Raw genomic sequence first — 21,366 nt, 5'->3', positions numbered from 1 at the left:
CCCGTTACGTCTCCAATTCTTTCCGCACATTCTGCTTGTTTCACCACCGTTACTGTTGGACCACAGCCACAGAATCGAGGAGAGATACGGTTCCGATAAACTGTCTTAAATAATCATGTTGAAAAAGGTGACAAAGTTTATTTTTCTTTAACATAACCTTACATTTGCCTGTTCAGTTCAAGTTATTTTCTGTACCTGCAAATTCCTCAATTTTTCTGCTGTCTCCTGAGACAGACATGTGTCAAATCACAATAAGTAATACAATCTATTCAGTTAACACCCAGATGTAACAGAACACATTTAAGACTTACACCCCCTTTAAATATGTATTTCCTTCATTTCAGTTTTCTTACCTCCCCAGGATACCTGAAAGTTCACTATCCCATATTAAGGACTGTACATGCATTACCGGTAATACAGCTACTAATAAAGATATACATTAATCTTAATTATTAATAAATTACACTTTTATTAATAAAGACATGTATTCATCAAATTCATTGTGAATAGTTGTGGTGTCTAGAAAACAATTTTAGCTACAGTAAATATTTCAAGCAAGTGGTGCGTATGTTCGTTACTTTGTGACTATATTATTTCCACTACATTCAGAACAGTTCAAATGCGATCGACTGTTCCTCTACTGAACTACATAAACCCTGTGAAGAGGTGGTTTAAGTTAGTCTCCTACATCGGTAACATCTAATGGGCAGCATATGTTATTTTAGGTTTGTTGCAATTGAGAACAGGTTTAGTAGACAAATTTCAGCAGCCACGTTCGTTGCAATGACCCGTTGTAGGGTCATTGCCAATCAGCTGCAAGAAAAAAAAAACATCATTTGTGCCTTTATTTAAAAAAAAGAAAACAGAGTAGTAGTTTATGTGGTAATTTCAGGTACAATGTAAGAACTTAAGTTAACTAGTCCCACAGTAATGCGTGGGGTCCTATCAATAGAAAAAAAATACTTGTAACCCAAAAACACAACAACCACGATGCAAGAAGCCTTCCGGGAACCTAGGTAAATCACTGTAGTAGTCTAACGACTACAGAAAATAAAATAAACAAATACTTAAAGGAACAACTTCAAAACAAAAAGAACATTAAAAACAAATCTGGGAAACAACAAAAACAACTTTTTCAAGTCTTCGGTACCCCATCGTGCTCCCTTAGTCCCAGCAGACCTCTCGTCTAAGAAGATATCTCTCATCTATCTGTGTAGAGATCAGCTGGGGGTCCACAGCTGATGGAAATTTAAGTAGTGACCTGCGTCAGCTGCAAAGGAAAAAGTATAGGTTTATACCATGCTGAAAGGAGAAGGAAACACAACGTGGACCCTTCTTCGGGTGTGACGTGGAATAAACCTTTACCTGTTCCTTTGATGTTAATTTAGACTGGATCTCCAGCAAACACCTAACAAGCTACAATCCCGTTAGATAAGGTGTTAAGGACGACCTATAAGTAACAGTATCTAAAGTGGACGGTTGCTTTCGGTAGCTAAAGACAGACCACACTGCTCCAGGTGAGGCTCGAACTCACAACCTCGGCATGACTCCGCTGTGCACTGCTGTATAAGTACCGCGCGCTGACCGATTGCGCCACTGGAGCCACGTAGATTGCTTTCCCTTCACACACTGACGTTGCACAAACACAGGGTGAAAACGATTTCGGCATGTTTTCCGTCTCTCCGTGGGAGAAAGGGACAGTAAAAGAGCGAGGAAACTACAAGGGAAGAAAATGAAAAAATTCTTGAAGCCAGCTCCACAGAAGAACTATATTCTTTACTTCTCCTGCCATTGCAATTTGCGCACAGATTTTTTTTTTCAAAATGTATTAGCCTTGATGGGAAAAAAAAAACTAGACTGTGTGCGCGGTGGCCAAGTGGTAAGGCATCGGTTTCGTAAACCTAAGAGCGCGGGTTCAAACCCCGTCCGTGCCTGGTTTGCGTGCCACGATATACCTTTATCTAAATCGTCAATTGTCTTGCAATGTAGAAATCTCTGTAATAATAAGAAAAGAAAAGTAGTTAATAATCCTTTGACAAAGTAACGGGCATCCTCCACTGCTTGTCAGGATGGCTGAGTTGTCTTAGGTGGCAGCCTCAAGAACTCAATCGTGTGTAGTGAGAGTTGTTATTCACAACCCGGATTTCTATGGAAGCCCGTTTCCGCCAGGGAGTAAAAAAAAACCCGCTATGGTATCTCAGAATTCCGATTTAGCAACTCAGAATTGCGACTTAGTAACTCAGAATTCCTACTTTATATCTCACATTTGCGACTTCGAAATAGCCCATATTTCAATGTCTGTCCTTTTGTTATTGTAACGGATTCGGGTTGTAGGGCTTGTGCCCTCGCAGCTCCCACCCTAGTTCGTGCCTCACTGCATTGGCTCGAACCCAGGTCTTGCCAGCTGAGCTAAAGAAGACCCTTTTAAGTAAAAAAAGACATACAATGAGATACCATAGCGCGTTTTTTTTACTCCCTGACGGAAACGGGCTTCCATAGATTTCCCTTCATGTTCATTAAGATGTTTAATTTGTATGTTGCTTATATAAGAACAGTTTCTTCAAAAGTTCTGTCAATTAACAGTGGAGAGCTAGCCGATGTACGTTTTCATGAAAACTCTCTTTAAGGCGATTACAAGTATCTTGAGCAAATCTGCGTCATATTTTTTTTAAAAAAAGTTTAGCTCAAGATGCAACAGGAGTATAAATGAATTCTCCCGCCCTACATTCCAAGATATGGAATCTTATTTTTCTTGAAGTGTCTGATGTTGGTCGTTATTGGAAATTGCCCGGTGATATCGACTCAGGTACTCAGTTGTTACGTGCTGTAATTCGATACATGCAAAGCATTTATATTCCCTCAAATTATTAATAAGGCCAATAATGTATTAAACATTACATGCCACTTTTTCTCTAGATGATGTTCACGATGGAACAGTGAGAAAGGCATGCCTAGATATGCTTGAACCAGAACCTTACTATCGTTTTAGTCCCGACCTGACCGCACTGAGCAATGGTACGACAGAGACTCCAACAGGTCGGTTTTCTCCTTTTACAGTTTTTGGGAAAAAAATAATCTGCACTTTTAAGCAAGTATTTTATTTCAAATTTTGCAAAGTGTAAGTTTTTCTTGGAAAACGTTGTTTCAGAAAGAAACTGAGTTGATGGGAATAGCCCTGTCAGTAGAATATCGAACGTTTCATCTCAGCTAGTTCTTCTGTGGAGCAGGCTTCAGAACTCTACGTACAACGCCTTTGATGTCATTTTATTTCTACAGCAGACGCATCCGGAATGTTTTTTTTTTACTTTTTATTTGAACAACAAAATAGATTCAATATAAACAAGAGCACTTATAACATCAGTAGAATCGTCAAGGGTACATAAAATAATAAAATTACACTTTCTGAAAACGATTAAACTAGGTAAATCAAGATAAGGTCCGCACAGCTTTAATGTTCTTACATTTCGAAAGAGTCTGTAATTACCCTTTTTCGTCTATTTTGAACTATTCAAACTTAGGACTCGTACCAGACCATTTCACTCTACGTACAGTATATCTCTTTTCGTAACGAAAATGTATTTCCTGTCTTAGAAATGCTCTGGGCGGTATGTCTTGCACGTGGACTGCAGATCTGTGATATTGTCGAATTCGAGGGATCCAGCAATCATACTGGATTTGACTGGGATTCTGAAATGTCTCTTGCAAAGGTATTTGTGTTTGCTTGAACATTTAATAAAAAAGTGATCTGAGACTTCCTAGCTTCCAGTCTATAATCTCACTGTAACTAAACTAGGATGTGATGTTTCGCAGATGTGCAGTGTGCCTTTACGCTTGGCATGTTCAAGACTATTCGTTGCGTGAGCTCCTCACTGCGTGTCCTGTACTGTATTGTGATTTCGTTGAGATTATCTACGAGGAGTACAGCGACTAGAACGCCTTGAACCTTTTTTTCGGTATATAAAAGAAAACGCTAAAGCACATACAAAGTAACTAACATTTCCTATATGTAGGTTTTCTGATTATATCTCTACTTTACTTAAATACCTTAGTGACAGGCGATTCTTTCCGATATTTGTTCAGGCGCGGTTATTGATCCCATACTAAAGATTATTTTTATAAAGAACATGTCACCTGCAAACTCGTATCGAGAAAGTTTTATAATATTACTTTTTATTTAAAAAAGTACATTTATCATAACCTATATGATTTCTTACCAGCGTGGAGCTCGAATTCACAACCCCGAGATTACGTGTTTGGTACTAGTTGCGCCACAGAAAATTGAAATCTCTTATTCATATTAAATACTGCGGCTCCTGTCCTTTTCTTCTCGTCAGAGAAGAGGTCGGTCTGGTCTCCAGTTTACCAACAATAAGCTCAGGTAGTGCTCCTTTGTAAAGCAGTGTTGGTTCACATTGCTTATATGGGGCAACACATCAACTCGATGATCGCTCGCTGTACACGCATGCCCCCCCTTCACTGAAATAACATAGACGAAGGAAACTCTCTTGTCTTGGGCTGCTGTCACCCGGATTCAAAGCGCGGGTAGTGCGGTCACAGCACAAAGTACGGTCCACTATACCATCGCGGTGAGCTGGGACAGACTATCCTTAATTTTATTCAAATGCTCACAGTGTCTTTAATCTGATGGATTCATATACCGTGCTCATGAGAAAGTCACAAACCTGTCATCTACACACTGTTCCCAGAGCTGGATAAGTTATTCCAGATTCTACAGCTCTCTAGCAATAGTGGAAATCAGGCTACATAAATGGAGAAATTCTCTTCAAAATGTGGAAATATATTCCCGAGACGAGTCCTTTCTCAAAGGTCAACTCTGCTTGTAAGTCACCCCTCCCCACATCGCGCGGTGTAGCGGTTATAACCTTCTAAAGGGCTTCAGTGAGAAAGCGGGCAGAAACAAAGCGATCTCTTTCATTTATACGTTTTGCACGCCTGACGGGGTTTTACGGTGCTCTTTTCTACACTGAACTGATCATTTGGACATCGTAAGGGAAGAGAGACACATTTCTATGTAATCAGGAAACCAGGAATCCTAACCGTTAGCCCGTTAGTGCCACAGAGAAAAAAAAAAACGTTTCAACGAGATAAAATTGCAGGATAAACACATTTTTTTTCTTTTTCGTAGCGTTTGTGTTTTGTTTGATTTAGCGAATTTTATACACTTTATTTCTGACACATGAGTTAAAAGGCTGGTAGAGTATATTTAATACAAGAGCGCTGAACAACAATTTTCATCTACCGTATTGTAATGTTTTTTTTAAAAAAAAACAAGTTAAATGGATATATAGTAAATGTTTTTTTTTCATATAATAGTGTTTATGGTCTGAAAAACATCATTCATTATTTAACGGACATTTGGTATAATTAAAAAAAATACTCATTCACGAATGTTAACATTTTTTACAGTAACGTGTTCTATTGTGATATTGCGCCCCGTGCAGCAATATCACCAGACAGTTTAATGGTCTTAGTTCAAGTGGGTAGCTGCGCCAGCATGCGTAGGCTGCAAAGGAACAAGTAAAAGGTTTATTCCATGCTGAAAAAAAGAAGAAAGAGAACACAACGTTTCGGCCGTGGAGCCTTCTTCAGGTGTGAGAGAGACAGGGCAGTAGGCAAAGGTAAAGTAGCGGGAGAACAAAGGTTGGGAGGGAGGAAGAGTGAGAGGCGGGAGCAGGGGACATAAAGAGAGGCCAATCAAGAGGTGTGAAGTCAGAATGGGTGCAGAGAGGTATGAAATGAAGCTTCCAATGAATGGAGAAAATTTAAAAGAACAGTAGTCTGTCGTTAAGGGAAGGGAGAATGTATGATCCTAGCTGCAGAATAATTTTAGTTTCGGTGGTCTTTCTGATGTATGAGTTTGGAAAACCGTCTTTGAGAACACTGGTGCCCGGCTAGCTCAGTCAGTAGAGCATGTGATTCTTTAGGTCAGGGGTGTGGGTTTGAGCCCCATGTTGGGCGGTGTCCATCTCCTTATTAACAAAGTTTCCTGCTCATCCTTGACCCTCTTACACCTCGATGGTACTGAGCACGGTTTTCCAAACTCATACATCAGAAAGACCACTGAAACTAAAATTATTCTGCAGCTAGGATCACACATTCTCCCTTCACTTAACGACAGACTACTGTTCTTTTCAAATTTTCTCCATTCATTGGAAGTGAAGAGAACAGAACTTAAGCTATTATTTATATAAATGTAGCGTGAGGCTTTAATGTGTTCTATAAAATCGAGGAGTCAACTGGATAGATTTGTTAAATATTTTAGTGATGGGTCTCCGTAATTGTGGTTATCGGAGGAAAGCAGGATGAGGAGGAAATAGATGGCACCCAAGCATGTTAAAGGAAAAAACTCAGCATCTTAAAAGTGATTTATGATGGTTTACAGTCCCTTTTCTGTCCTGTGGCTGTGATCCAATGACTGTGTTGAAACAGCCAGGGTTGTGCTAGCTCTTGATGGACTGGTATGCAAACCAAATGACAGACAAGCAAAGCATTGTTTTACAATTCTGAAAGCTCGTTCAATGTGGCTTCTTGTGTTTTTATGACTCCTGTTATAGTGCTGGTCTTGTAATGTTGTTGGATTGTGCCCAGGTGTCAGAAGATACCGTCATAAAGGATAAGCACGACTTGGCAAAACAACACGCCAGCAAGCACTTCCCCACTTTGAAAGGAAGATGTTGGAACAGATTAAAGAGCTTAATCTGAACTGACACAGGAGAGAGAGAAAATCAAAATTCAGATAAGTAAGCACAAGGCACACCCTGCTAAAGAAATGTATTGCCTTAAAAAAATGCTTAGAAGGTCAGAGGAACAATTGTTTTGTTGTTGGTTTTTTTTATTGCTCAAGTATTTTTATAAGTCTAATTTCCAGCTCTGTTAAAAATAAAACTTTAACTTTACTGGTTATTAGTCGGTGTCTTTTGTGACGACTTAGCTATAACAATGGGTTTGCTTATTCATCTGGAGTGTTAAACAAAATTAATGCTGCAATAATACAGTAGTGTTTAATTTCAAATGCACAGCTGCAGTTCTCATTTGTTACATGACTAATTACAATTGGGTATCTCATTAATAACAATGTAGCCTCATAAGATGAATTGTAGCCTAAATGCAATTCTTAAATTAAAAACTAACTGATTTGCCAGGAAATTTAGTTTGAATATAAACAAGAAACAGAAAAGTAATTGTATATTAACATGGCGTATGTATTATCCTACTAATCGGAAGTGTTCTGATGCACAGTCCCCTGCAGTTCGGGCTAATTAGTACAACAACGCCGAACCGGATTAAGCACAAGTTGAACTGAGCTCCAACTTTGTTCCACATGTTTTTTGCTGCAATTGAACTCAGAGTGGGAGATGATCTCCACAATGTACCATACTAAATTGGTACGCGGCTGTGTTGTAACTCGGGAAGTCCATTGCAATTGACCCTATGGGTTTATATACATGGGTTTCTCTACATCCACTACCATAAGGGAGGAATGGTGAGTTAGAGGGAGGGCACCAGTTTGGTTTATCAAGAATTCACCAGACTGAGTAGAAGTACAGATCCAATCATTCAAAATGTGCAAGGTATGCTGCAGTAAATCGCAGTGCTCGTTCTGCAAAGAACTGTAGGATACCGCATGATGTATCATAGTAGGGTGAAATATCTTGTAAAACCACCAGGTGGAGCTATGAAAGCTCTCATGTGCAGCATTTGGTCTGTTGCCAGAAAACACTTGGTTTTGAATCCCTGTCAATGCTGAGGGACAATTGTTTGTCAATTACAGAATTTAACAGTCTAAACGGTATATGCAATTTAATAATTTTAAGCTTTGTATAACATTGTTAAACATTAAACTGATTAAAATGTACACTGAAGTGTTATAGAGGACACATGTTGTGTATTGCCTCTTACAATTAAAAAAAACATTCATTTGAATGTGATATGAAAGATATTAATAATGAATAACACTGGATAGGCTGTAAGCTCAAAATAGTACTGTAGTCCACTTTCTTTCTAAACATCTGCATCAATTTGTCTCATTCACCTATGATTACTTAAACATTTTGCCTGCCCTTTTCAGCTATAGTTTTTTTGAACCCAGCTCCTGGCATGAGTTTTCCTTTAACAAAAAAAGGAAAATAGTTGGATTTACACTTGTAAGAAACTTTCTGATTTTAATGGGATATGGAATATATTAATAATAAATGACATTGGATGGTCTAAATGGAAGATGTATAGAGGAGACATGTTGAGTCTTTTCTTTTCAGCTTGAAATTAACTTTTGCCTACTACTGTATATTCCATTGCAAACTCTTTATGCAACGCAGCTCCATACTTCTCTCAAAGTCTAGGCTAGGTGTTGCACCCCACTGTGTTTATGTAGATTAAACAGTTCTGCTGGGGGAGGGGAAGGAATTTTCATGCTCTGGTCTCATTGTTGCCCTTTAACATAAGGCAACCAGCAATCAAATGTCATGTTTTTCTGGACTGTAGTTTTAAATCGTGAACAAAGACGTGCCTTATGCATACGGTGTGATGTTGTATTTCCCACAAGCTATACTGTAGTAGCTTTAAAAGTATACATTTGTCCTGTATCAAAGTTTAACTTGTTCAGAGCACCCTACATTACAAACTGAGCGAATTCAACAGTATCGACGGCTAAAAGCAACATGTCAAAATGTTCCCAAAATAACAAGTGAATGAGTTGAGGATTCGATAATAGAGTAATCATAACAATAACTCCCGAGTTGTTTCATACAATCCAAATGAAAGAAGGACACTTAAATAAACATGAAAAGACTGTTTTTTCATTGACGAAAAGTAACGTCACACTCTCTCTTGTTTAATCTGATTGTTTTATTGCTGCACAGACTAAAACCAGAGAGAAAGAGCACCTCTTTCTTTGAAGCATTTTGTTTATCCTATCATGTATCAGTTTCCAATCACACAAAGTAAGTTTTGAGAATCTCCAATTCAACATGCCTATGTGTTCGCGGAGAATGCAAGGCAAGGCCCTTTTCCCTCTGGACCAGTCAACATTTACGGATGTGGTTCACTCCCAGTCACAAAATTACAAAACAGAAGAGCGGCGTAGCGGTCGGCTCTGGCTGTCCCCTCTGTGCCGACACACTGCACATTCAATCCCCCACTCCTCTTGGCTGATGGGCAAAAGGTGGACATCTGGGAGAACTGTACATGGCATTGGCATCTGTGAATTCTGCTGTGTAGATAGTGCTTCCTGAGGGGAGAGAAACAGTGGGGATGGCATCAGCCAATTTCTGGGTGGTGGTGAGCAGAGAGGACATGATGGAGTGTCCTAAGGTGGTGTGTGCTCTGCTGGGGGTGGAGGGATGTGTGGAGATATGCATTGCACCAGGCACAGCAACCTGTGTGGCAGGGAGGGGCACTTTTCAGGAGATGAAGTTCTGTTTGGAGACCCGCTGCTGTCGTAAACACTCCAAACAGGTGCTCTTGCTCTTTTTACAAAACTTTTTACTTGCTCTTTTTGAAAACAGAGACCCACAGCCTGTGGCAAAATAACGGAATCCATGTAAGAAATAACATCACACAGGAGTATTCATCAGTTGCGGAAGAGACGTCAAAATCTTTTTTCATCCATCTTACTGCTTTCTTTTTTACCGTTCCTATAGTCTTTGAATATTGTTTAGTGTGTGCGAGGCTTCCTGAAGAAGAGGCTGTGAATAAAACATTTATAATAAATTATACATTCTAGCACAGCAAAAATACCTTGGATTTTGAAATACAATCGGGTATTTCAAATGAAGCCCCTTTGTACTTTGCAGGCCAGAGCAGCTGAAGCATGACATCTCTTCCTGTAAAAAGTCTTTACCAAGACTCTAAATATCTGACTTTCAGTTTGAAGTGGTACAGCGGATTCCAGGGCATATTCATTCTTGATTCAGGATATATATGAGTGTGCTAATGGTTAAAACTGTGTTTACATGAGGTACAAGCCGTAACATTTTCATTCCGAAAGAAAGCCAGTCTGTGCGCATTTCTCAGCGTGCACATTGTCAGGAACAACAAACCCACAGTGCCAGCAAACCTATCGATAGCCTGTAGGTACTGTCATTGACCAGGTTAAAGTTAGCTTGAAGTTTGAAAATGATTTTGGCACACCTGTAGCATTTTCACAAAACCTCTTAGGGTTATGAAAACACTTGCTTTGTGTGCAAACTACATTGTGACCGTTTTCACAGCCTTCACTGTCATTTTTAAGCCATCAAAACTATTAGTGAGCTAATTATCTTTTTAAACCTCTGGTTTTTCATTGATGTGTAACTACGCACTAACTGGAACCCGGGGGACTGCTGTGTACACACGTTCACAATGCAAGAAATACTGGTCAATACGGCTTTGTGTGAAAAAAAACAGTATATCGCCATAGGAAGCAGGACAGCGCAGTCTCCAATTACCCAGACTGTATGCACAGGAATAAAGCTTTGTTTGATTTCTGAAACCCTTTCTTAATGTCTTGTTTTCATTCAGGTAAGGGTCAACTATATATACACTATAGTGCTAACAGCGGGAAAATTAAATATATTCATTACTCAGCAGCTTAATTAAAACAGCTCCAATGATGTTCAAACCGATTTTTTACACAGAAGACTAATACAGCTTTGCATTCTGAATCTCATTTTCTCATGCTTTTAATTAATGTGGCATTCTGCGCTGGGATAGGGGTATGTTGTTCACAAACCAATAGCATTTAAACTACAGCACCCACAATGCTGCAACCAAGTGTTTTACACACCAGACAGTCCCCCTCACCTTATACAACCTTGCTTGGGGTTGTGAAACCTTTTTTTTAATTATTTTTTCAATACGGCACCATTAAACATGCATTACACTGGGATGGGGGGGTGCTATTCATGAGTCAAAAGCTTCATCACAACATCTGAAAATTTTAGATTTGACATTCTTTTTATTTCACGCTTTCTTTTAGTTTTTCCTAATTTCACATTTTAAATAAGCTGTATCTGTAGCAAATCACAGTGAAGGTGTGGTATGCAGATGTGACTGTGTAACCATCAGGCACGAAGGAGAGAAAATCAAAAAAATCTCTGGGGGTCCAAGGCCTGATGATTGACCTCCCCTCCAGGTATGACAAGTAGTTACTAGAAACAGTTCACATGCACCACCATGCAGATTGACACGGTGAATTCTATTGCCTGTATTATGTCAGGCTAGATATTAATGTTGAGTATGTCCCATCCACTGGGTTGAGCAGTACAGGATCTTGAGTTTTGTAGGGACTCATATCGGCTGGGTTCCTTGCTTCAGAAATCCAGGAGGATCCCTTGTCATGCGGAACAGAGCTCAATATCAACCAAAGGCACCGAAGAGAGAACAGTGGCAGGCATGGTGTGGAGAAAAAAAATGGGTTAGACACAGAAAAAACAATTGCAACGTGGTTGTCTACTTACCCACCTGATATCTGTTTCTGCACTTCCTAAAGAATTAGATCACTCAGGATCAATAAGACTACAGAGATGATGTAGAAGACTACAGCATTGTTAAATATGCTTGTAGGTATGGGGCATCCTTAATAAGGTATGACATATTTCTACAATTTAGGGGCTGTGTGCCTAAATGCTCTGCTACCTGCTCGCTATTATTAATGTAATCTGTTTATTGATCTAGACAGCATCCTGCAAATGCCATAATCTTACTGGAAGAAAAGGATCATTTTGGTGTATAGGCTGTTCTTTTTTGATGAGTCTCCAAGCCTGGAGATGTACACGGTATGATATTGAAAGTCAGTGGGGTTCGGACTTCGATGATGTGATTGTGTTTTATTCTTTCGGTTAGAATCCTTTTAGTACTGTGTCCTGTCTGAAAGGTACTGTAGAGATGGTACTATTTGGGTAACCTAATAAGGAATCACGTTAGATACACCTCTGTTGGATAGAAGCCAGTTTTCTTTGATCTTTCTTACATCGGAGTGGAATAAATCATGTCATGGTGACATACTGTTGATTTAGAATTCTTTGCACTACTACTTTGATGTTAACACTGTGTAGTAATCATATATAAAAGGGACTGTGTTGTGTTATGATGAACTTTTTTACCGTTTTCATAATACTTTGTTTGGTTTCTGGCAATAGATAACAAATGGTTTCTAGTGATTTTTTTGTGTTCTAGTGTTTTTCATTATTTTTTCGCAAAGTGTCTGAAAGTTTACTCTTACCCAAGAGATTTTTGGGGGAATATTGAAACTTGTACTTACATGTCTTTTGGAGTTGAATTCTGCTGAGAACACATTGACAGTCTTCTTGAGTTTCCAGCATGTCTTTTATGTAATGCTTGGGAGTAGGGGGTGGTTGCTCACTCATCAATAGTGCCTGAAATATAAAACCGTAAGAAGGGTTACGAACTGCAAAGAATCCAAAGAGTATTAATGGGTCACAGATCAAGATCTAGGTATTTGCAGAATTTGACAGATCTCTCTTGATCAAACTCCTTTTTTCTTACTTTGTGTTTTTATAGCAAGACATTATATTGTTTCTGTGCTAAATGGCAAGCTCTTTAAGGTGTTCATGTTCGTGCCTTTGTTTCTATATTATTGGAAAGAAACCTAGTAATTGATTTGATGCATCCATATCTAATCATCAACCTGATACACAGTAATTCTATCTTCGAGATGCCTGTGTCATGTAATAAATTGCAAAGATTATCAATAATCTTTTATGCCTTTTTATGCCTTCTTTGGAGTGTTTTTTGAAAAGGTATCTCTAATTTATAGAACCATTAATGCCAGAACATAACCCTGAAATTCAAACTTCCTAACAATAACAAACAATTATAACATCCACTGAAAAATGTCATCCTATGTTTCTGTTGAATCTAAAACTACATGTCCTGCTTAAAAAACCCTTTCATAGTGATAGTTTGCATGCAGAGCATACTCACCAAACTGGGGTTGGCAAAATGTACATATCCACGTTACTTCATTCTTTGTGCTTTCATACTCTTCTTTTGAGATGCACAATTCATGGAACCAGTTTTCACAACTGTCACACTGGACCTACACAGAGTAAACCTTATATTAGTTCAGCTATCACATTTCATTGGCATGTTTTGTTATTATGTGCATACATTACACATAATAATGTTACGACCCCAAGTATCTAGGGGTAAAGGGGTGTAACATTTAGAATAATTCTTTTGGAAGCAGGTGGGTTCTGGTAAGTGACTAGGAAGCACAATAACAAAGGTGGGTGATGATTTTAAGTTAAATAAGTGACTGGTAAGACACGATAACACACAGGGGTAAGGGAACTAGAGTGGTGCCAAAGAAAAGAAAATAACCAAACAAAATGGAGCTGGCTAAAAAAAGTGAGGGAAAGCTAACCTGACTGCAAAAGAAAACCCGAAACACACGGTCTTCTGCGTCTTCAACACCCTAGCTAACCTCCCCTGACTACTCAAAACCATACAAGAAAAATGGCATTCACCCGTACTTAACTATTGTTACTAATACAAAATCATTTAAGTGTGTAGAATGTACCCAACAACCTGAACTAACCTTATACACAAAAGTTTACACAAAAACACAAGTGAACTAGGAATACAGATAATGGAAAACGAGACTAATCGACAGGAACAGGGTACAAAAGAACATAAAGGTTGAACATGTAACATGTTAGGGCAAGATAATGGCAAAACAAGGACAAACACAAACAAACGAAAGTACAAAGAAATGAACAGAAAACAACAAACCAACAAAGCCAAAACAATAGCAAAACAAAGCGATAACCACAACTAAATGAAGCAAAGCAAAACCAAGCAGGACCAAAGTCAAACGAAAGGCTCTTCCTTCAGAAAACCTCCATGTTATATAGTGAATAAGATGCACGCTGGCTGAGAAGCTGATTGATCATGATGTCATACAGAACAGTGGTGTAATGGTGGGCCAATGAGGGAGGGAGAACAATCAAAGGGTCAGCAGTGTGGAACATAAAAAAACACAGACCACACACTGGGACATAACAATTACACATACAGATAGAAATGATGTTCACTTTCCCAGTTTGTCTGCAGCACCAGTGTTTTCTCCACACATCAGACACATGTCCTGGAGAGGAGCTATAATAAACATGCCAAATAGACTGATTTCTCCAATGTTATCTACAGATCATTGTTGCATAATTGAAGACCATTTGATAGAGACCTTTTCGTATGCACTTTCCTGATTAGGTGTTCTACTGCTTCTTAAACCGCACATTGTCATGTCTCAGAATACTCCTGTCAACACCTGTTACCCTTTTTTTGTTGCTTTGACTTTAAGGGGGCACATGATAACACACCCATGTTCAACCAGTTTGTTTCACTATGGGCAATCAAGACCCACACTTTTCCCAGACTGTGGTTGTGTCAACCACGATGAAGGCCAAAGTGTCATTGAATTTTAACTGTGCGAAATGTGATTTAATTAACTTTTCATCACTGTGTTATATAGTACAAAAAGGATACCCAAATGAGTTCTGCATATAAATAAATCGAGAATCTTTTTTCATTCAGACTTGTTACATAGACAGAACATGCTTCAGGAAAACAACATACACCAATAAACGCAGGCAATGATGATCAAATGGTACAATACCTGAAGCTTCAAGAATTCTGATTGACAGGTCTTCCCGCAACTTTCTTATTTCTTTGGCGCTGCTGTTCATCTCGATGTATGTTTGAATATCCGGGAAATTGTTCATGATGTCTGCGCCCATCTAACAGACGAAGGTTTGTCACAATTATTATTTCCCTAAAATCTCTCATACAATAGTTTTGAGACAGTCCAAAATTTCTGCATGGAAAGGTTATGCTGACCTGCATCACAAAGACCCCACAGCTTGAGGCATCTGCTTGCTTGGTGTGACCAATCACGCTTGGGTGCCAGATGATATTCAAACAGTCTTCTTTTCCTAGGACGTTCCTTCACATCTTGAAAATCCCTGTGAATCAAAATAATAGGTTATTGATAAATGAGGACATATTTGTCATGCTGAATTTGAATGTGAAATGCATGTGTGCCCGTGCAGAGTTTCACCACGAAACCAATGCTTGATTTCTTACCTGAAACTTTTTGCCGCTGCAGTGGAGTCCGCCATCTCGTCACTCCCCATAGGGTCGACCACAAAGACTTTCTGGGATGGAGCACACAGATACTGCAAGAAACAAAGGGCCCATCATCAGACATGAAGTTGCATTTAATGTGGGGCCAGACACACAGGCAGTTTCAGGAGTTTAATGTTGTGGAAACAAAAGTTTTTAATATTTAAATATTTTATTTATATTTATATATTATTTAACATGTAATATTTTCCAAACCTCAGCAAAGACAGTCAGGAAATGACCTAACAGTACTTTTTTTTTCCTACATGACACTTTGACCTGCTTGGTGTCACGGAGGGGGTGACTGCGGAGGATAGGGATTCTATGCGGAGCTCTTCGGAAGGGTAACGATAGGCGAAGGCGTAGTCGGAGAAGTAGCTGAGTCCAAAATCCGGGTAGTCGTAGTAGGAGCGTCGGTACAGAATCGGTAGGCGTGGGCGTCATCTGGAAGGAAGAGCAGGGTCCAAAATCCAGGAGAGAGTAGTAGGCGCGTAGGTACAAAGTCGGGAGGCAAAGACGTAGCAGAAGAACAGCAGGGTCAAGATCCAGGAGTCAAAGAGTAGTATCGCAGAATGTAAACTAGGAACTAAGCTCAGGGAGAAGATCTCAATCGTGAGCACTGAAAGGGGGTCTGGCGAGGGTTTAAATAGAGGAAAGATTGGTGCGTGCACGTTTGGGATGGGAGGAGCTCGTGGGAATGCATGAGCGCCTGCCTGCGGGGGTGCAATTCATGACACTTGGTTTTCTGTTTATTACACAGCAGTATTCACAATAATATTTTAGGAAAAATGTGCACTGTCACTATTGCCTTGGATACTCACTATCCATGTCCGCCTTTTTTAACAGGAGAGGAACCCATACATTGTAATTTTTTTAGATGCAACAGGGATAATCACTTGAACTGTGTTATGGTTCCAAGTGTAATTATAAACCTACGCTGTTTTGGATTACCTGCACCACACTTACCAACAACTTCCAATGGACACCAGTGTTAAAAAAAACTAATTATGGCTTCATAGTTTTCAAAGTTGACCTGTAATGAAAAGAATGACGAGATTAGCACGACAGGCTGCCTCACATAGATGGTGTGCTACCTTTGAATTTTGATTTCTGACTATAAAGGTAGTTTCTTTAGGCAGCACCATGGGCACAGTTGTGACCTGTTTTGATTGCTTGTAGCTCTCCTTGTTTCTCTATTGATAAAACAATCATTAGTTAGTGAAAAACCATGTTTGCCTCTCACTAATGTAATCCATCAACATTTGTGTTTGATCTCCTTACCTTGGACAAACGTTGTCTAGCCATGTGCTCTCTATTCCCACTTATGATTACACTAGTTGTGTAGTGGTTCATTAGGAAAACCTTCTTCCCCAAGTCCATGGATTCTTTCACTACTTGAAAGTAACACTCAATGGTCTTATGGAAAAAGCAAATACAATTGAAGAAGATATGATTTCACACACTCACACACATTTGATTACACAAAAGCTCAGAAACCTTAACAAACCTTGCAATCAAACACTTTCATCTCACCTCGCCTATGAGCCACTCATCTGGTTTCAGAGACACAAACTCCGAGTGTCTGAGAATATATGTGTCTGCACTGTGCATGGATGGCAAAACTGCAACCACTAATTCACTCAGATTGATGTTCCAAAGGGCGTTAACCTAAAAAAGATTTACCAAGCCAAAAGCATACACAAGAGATCACTGGAGCTAACATAACGAAAATTGAGATTACACACCACTGTCAACAAGTATAACAAGTTAGAGAGAAACGACAAAGAACACCTACAGTAGTAGAAGATGACATTCATAAGCTCTGAAAAAGAAGTTTGTTTCTTTGCCTACACCTGGTGCTCTCTTTGCCCATTGTTCCTGTGCATGTTCATGACGTGTTTTAGTGGTGATCAATGGTGCCATCAAAACCTTTTTGGGGAGATCATTTTGGATTATATGTTCTCTGTACCACCCTAGAGGGATTTTCTCATCATCGTAATAAACTCTGCTGGCTTCAGTTTCCTCCTGTGCTGAAGTATTGATTGCTTGACAATGCCAAACCAGGTCTCAACATGACAGTTAGTGGCTCTTGTTTGTGCTACCTCTGACATTGATATGTCTTTTTTGCTGTCTGAAGCATATCTTGTCAGGTCACCCAACAAAATTCCACTCCACAGTGGAAATAATGCCATGTATCTTTGCAACAGAAATCTAATTATGTCTTCACAGAAATAGGGGTTCACATTGTGTTGTGTCCCATAGTCATCATGTCCTTGAACTGATATGCTGTCTTCATAAATACCTTTGAACTCCACAGCGAAAGGAGAGCAGCCCAGGCTGCCTCTCATTTTTGGGTATAGTACCTCATCTGTGTCTTTGACTTCTGCTTCCTTTTCCATCTGGTCTGGTGTGGTTGTTTGAGAAATGTAAGCGTTAAGGAGGCAGACACTAGATTGGACTTCAGTTGTGAACCTTCTGCTTGAGAGTACAGTACACATGTGTTTGAAAACATTTCTGGAGACACTCAAAGTTGTGCTGTTTTGTAGGATGGCAAAGGAAAATGTTGCAAAGTCTCGCAGTCCTTTGTCTGTTGTTTTTTTACTAATTGCTTGAGAGACAGCCTTTATGACATGGGCAGAGCAAAGGTGCAGAACAGTGAACATCTGAAGTTCTGTGTACTTAAGTTTGCCTTGGCAGACTTTCATTGCACGATTTAAGTATGCATGGATGGTGTCCCCATTGAAGGCAAAAAAAAACACTATGAATCAGGGCCCAGCTGTAGTCAGTTTCTACATGCTGCACTCTCTTGGTAGTACATGTTGAGATGTCAAACATGAATTTACGTAGCCAACGTTCTATACTGACAATGGTGTGGTCAGTTGTCAACATTTCAGACACTGGTAATGGAGGCTTTCTTTTCCACCTCCAGGTAACGTAAGACTGTAGTACAAAATTATTTTGTTCTCCGATGGAATTTTTCTGACTACCCCTCCTGTCGCATCCAGGTAAAGGCTGACTTTCTCCTTCATATTTAGATGGGCAATAAGAATTCACATACTCTGTTCTGTGTAAAGATAGGCAGCAAATGTGTCTAACTGCAAAATCTGTATATATCATGAAAAATGGACAGTGTTGAAGTCGCATGCTTTCATATATTTTTGTGCCATATGTAATTCAATCACTGGATCATAGTGAATGCGTTTACTGTTCCTGAACTCTGATGAAATGACTTTCAGGACATTCTGTGTTAGTGGTTTAGATAAATTGCCTGCTGCAATTTCAGCAAGCGGAGTTCTGCTCAGGTTCCTGTAGTATACATTGCTGATTCTTTTTGTGAGGGTCTGGCAATCTTTCTATGATAAGGCTGACGTGCTTGTTGAAATTGTTTCCCTTTTACTGTGCTGTATTTGCCCTACTTGTACAACATCAATTGTGATGTCATCATTGCCCATTGGTTTGTGTCTTGTTGTCATTATGTATTTTACATTGCAGGACCTGAAGGTACAGACTGCTTTTATCATCAGAAAGTTTTTTTTTTCTGCTGTTCTCTTTCCTGATGTATTGGTATTTGAAGGCTATTGGGCAGCAAGGATTTATCTTCATGAACTCCCTATATAAGATCTGGCTCCATGGTCGTCTTAGTTTAGATGTACCTTTTAGAGGTGCTATTTTTCTCCATTGTTCAGCCCTTAGACATACTTTGAAAGTTTTAGGCACAGACATAATCTTTCTTAATCCCCTTTTATCCTGAGGTGACGTCCCAGACGAGCTTGCGCCCTGGGAATATTCACTGTGCTCTTCAGGCTTTTTTTCTGATTCTACACAGATTTTTTTTCTCCCTCTAACATGTCACCACTGTCTGTGTTGCCGTGTGCTGCCCATGCATGTTTTGTATCTTCTGATGAACTTCTGAGCTCTGTGTTGCCTTCCAAACTATGTCCCTCACTTTGACTTGAAATACTGACTATAGATTGTTTACTGTCATCTGGTTTGGAATCTCTACCAATACTCTCCTCTTTCTGCATCCTAAGCACTTGGGTTCTTACTTTTTTTCTATCTTCATGCCAAATCACTGATAACCATTTCTTGTTGCTGGGGCAATCCTCTCCAAGGACTCTGTTTGACAGTGTTGACCACATCTTGTAACTGTCCAACTACTTACATCTCAGCCTCTCTCGACAGCCTCATGAGACCGCTGGTTGAAGATCTTCCCTCATACATCAAAGACACCAACCACGCGCTCCAACTTTTCAATGATTTCCAATTTCAGGGTACCGAATGCCACATTTTTACCATGGACATCACATCTCTGTACACCGTCATTCCCCATAATGACGGCCTTACAGCCCTCAAGCACACGCTGGACAAACGCACAGTGCTTGATCCACCCACCCACACCCTGGTACGCCTTGCAGAATTGGTCCTCACACTGAACGCATTCTCTTTCAATAATCTTTTTTACCAACAGGTCAGTGGAGTTGCCATGGGCACCAGAATGGGACCCAGCTATGCCAACATTTTTGTCGGCTGGGTAGAAGAACGCTTCTTCACTTCCTACACTGGCTATGTCCCTGACCTCTACAAACGATATATTGATGACTGCGTCGGTGCCGCCACATGCTCCAACGATCAGCTTGAATTTTTCCTGCACCATTTCACCAACTTCCACCCGTCCCTCAAATATACGGTTAACATTTCTTCCACCACTCTTCCGTTTCTAGACATCCACTTGTCTATCAACTACCCCCGACTGTCCACTTTATTACAAACCCACGGATTCACACAGCTGCCTCCTGTACAGCTCATTTCACCCCAACCACGCTAAAAACTCTCTTCCTTTTTCACAGTTCCTTAGGTTACGACAATTATGCAGCGACGACATCGACTTCGAAAACCAAGCCCTCGAAATGTACTCATTTTTTATCAACAGAGGATACCCCAGCAGTGTGATTGACAGGGCCCTTGCCCGAGCCAAAAACACCCCCCGGACCATCAACCCGATCAGGAACTCCCGCCGTAACAACCGCATTCCTTTGGTGCTTCCTTACCACCCTAACACACTTCCTATCCCTAGGACCATTAACCAGAACTTTTCCATCCTACAGGATGATCCCTCCATTGGGGCCCTCTTTTCTGATCGCCCTATCATCTCATATCGCCGACCACCTAATCTGCGTAACCTCCTTGTCCACAGCTCCCTTGACCGCCCTCAGCAACCATCCACACCAGGCACTTTCCCTTGCAAAAGAGCTCGCTGTATCACCTGCAAGTACACAGCCACCACCACACTCATTCAAGGCCCCTCAGGACAATTCCGGATCACCCAGACAGCATCTTGTACCTCCAGCAACCTTATTTACTGTATCTCTTGCAGTAAATGCCCAGCCATCTACATTGGGGAAACAGGAAGGAGACTCGGAGACCGCTTCAGAGAACACGTCAGGGCTGTGAAGATTAAAGATCTCTCCAAGCCCATTGTTTCTCATTTCACCTCTGACGGCCACAACCACTCTAATCTCTCCGTCTGTGTTCTCAAAGACGGTTTTCCGAACTCATACATCAGAAAGACCACCGAAACTAAAATTATTCTGCAGCTAGGATCACACATTCTCCCTTCCCTTAACGACAGATTACTGTTCTTTTAAATTTTCTCCATTCATTGGAAGTTTCATTTCACACCTCTCTGCACCCATTCTGACTTCACACCTCTTGATTGGCCTCTCTTTCTGTCCCCTGCTCCCACCTCTCACTCCTCCTCCCTCTCAACCTTTGTTCTCCCGCTACTTTACCTTTGCCTACTGCCCTGTCTCTCTCACACCTGAAGAAGGCTCAACGGCTGAAACGTTGTGTTCTCTTTCTTCTTTTTTTCAGCATGGAATAAACCTATTACTTGTTCCTTCACATCTTGTCATTCCAACTATTTTTTTTTCGAGTTTAGAAAACTTCAGAAATTCGTTGATCATATTCCCTACTCCACCAGCCCTTGACCACAGGTCTGAGGGGTGCGTAGTGTGGTACAGGTTCTTGTCCCATCCTGCTCTTGGTCCAAGTTGGAGGGTTGCACCGATTCTGAGTCTTGTTAGCTGGTATGGATTGGTTTGGGGGTGTTGATACCAGAGTGGTCCAGGAGGGGGGTGCAGGTGTCTCTGAGTGTCTTGGTTATATACGCTTGTGTGTATAGATGAAAAAGCTATTGAAGAGCACCCCATTCATCTCGGTGGAAGT

At 40.3% G+C, this 21,366-nt stretch overlaps 2 protein-coding genes and 2 non-coding genes across 4 annotated transcripts in view; 3 read left to right on the top strand and 1 right to left on the bottom strand.

Annotated features, from left to right (window-relative positions):
* Window positions 1-21,366, top strand: part of LOC148669375 (antigen WC1.1-like) — a 590,051-nt gene that overhangs the window by 387,000 nt on the left and 181,685 nt on the right. The gene's annotated exons all lie outside the window — the stretch shown is intronic.
* The window catches only part of LOC148669398 (uncharacterized), a 469,383-nt gene that overhangs the window by 419,944 nt on the left and 28,073 nt on the right, over window positions 1-21,366 (top strand). The gene's annotated exons all lie outside the window — the stretch shown is intronic.
* trnai-uau (transfer RNA isoleucine (anticodon UAU)) lies at window positions 1,510-1,603 on the bottom strand. Its single transcript has 2 exons — window positions 1,566-1,603; window positions 1,510-1,545 (listed from the first exon to the last, which is right to left on the bottom strand). It is a non-coding gene; the product is annotated as a tRNA-Ile (tRNA).
* trnat-cgu (transfer RNA threonine (anticodon CGU)) lies at window positions 1,863-1,934 on the top strand. Its single transcript has one exon. It is a non-coding gene; the product is annotated as a tRNA-Thr (tRNA).

This window comes from Lepisosteus platostomus, chromosome 5, assembly GCF_059453375.1.
Source record: "Lepisosteus platostomus isolate fLepPlt1 chromosome 5, fLepPlt1.hap1, whole genome shotgun sequence".
Classification (NCBI taxonomy): Eukaryota; Metazoa; Chordata; class Actinopteri; order Semionotiformes; family Lepisosteidae; genus Lepisosteus; species Lepisosteus platostomus.
This window is presented reverse-complemented; position numbering and strand designations above follow the sequence as displayed.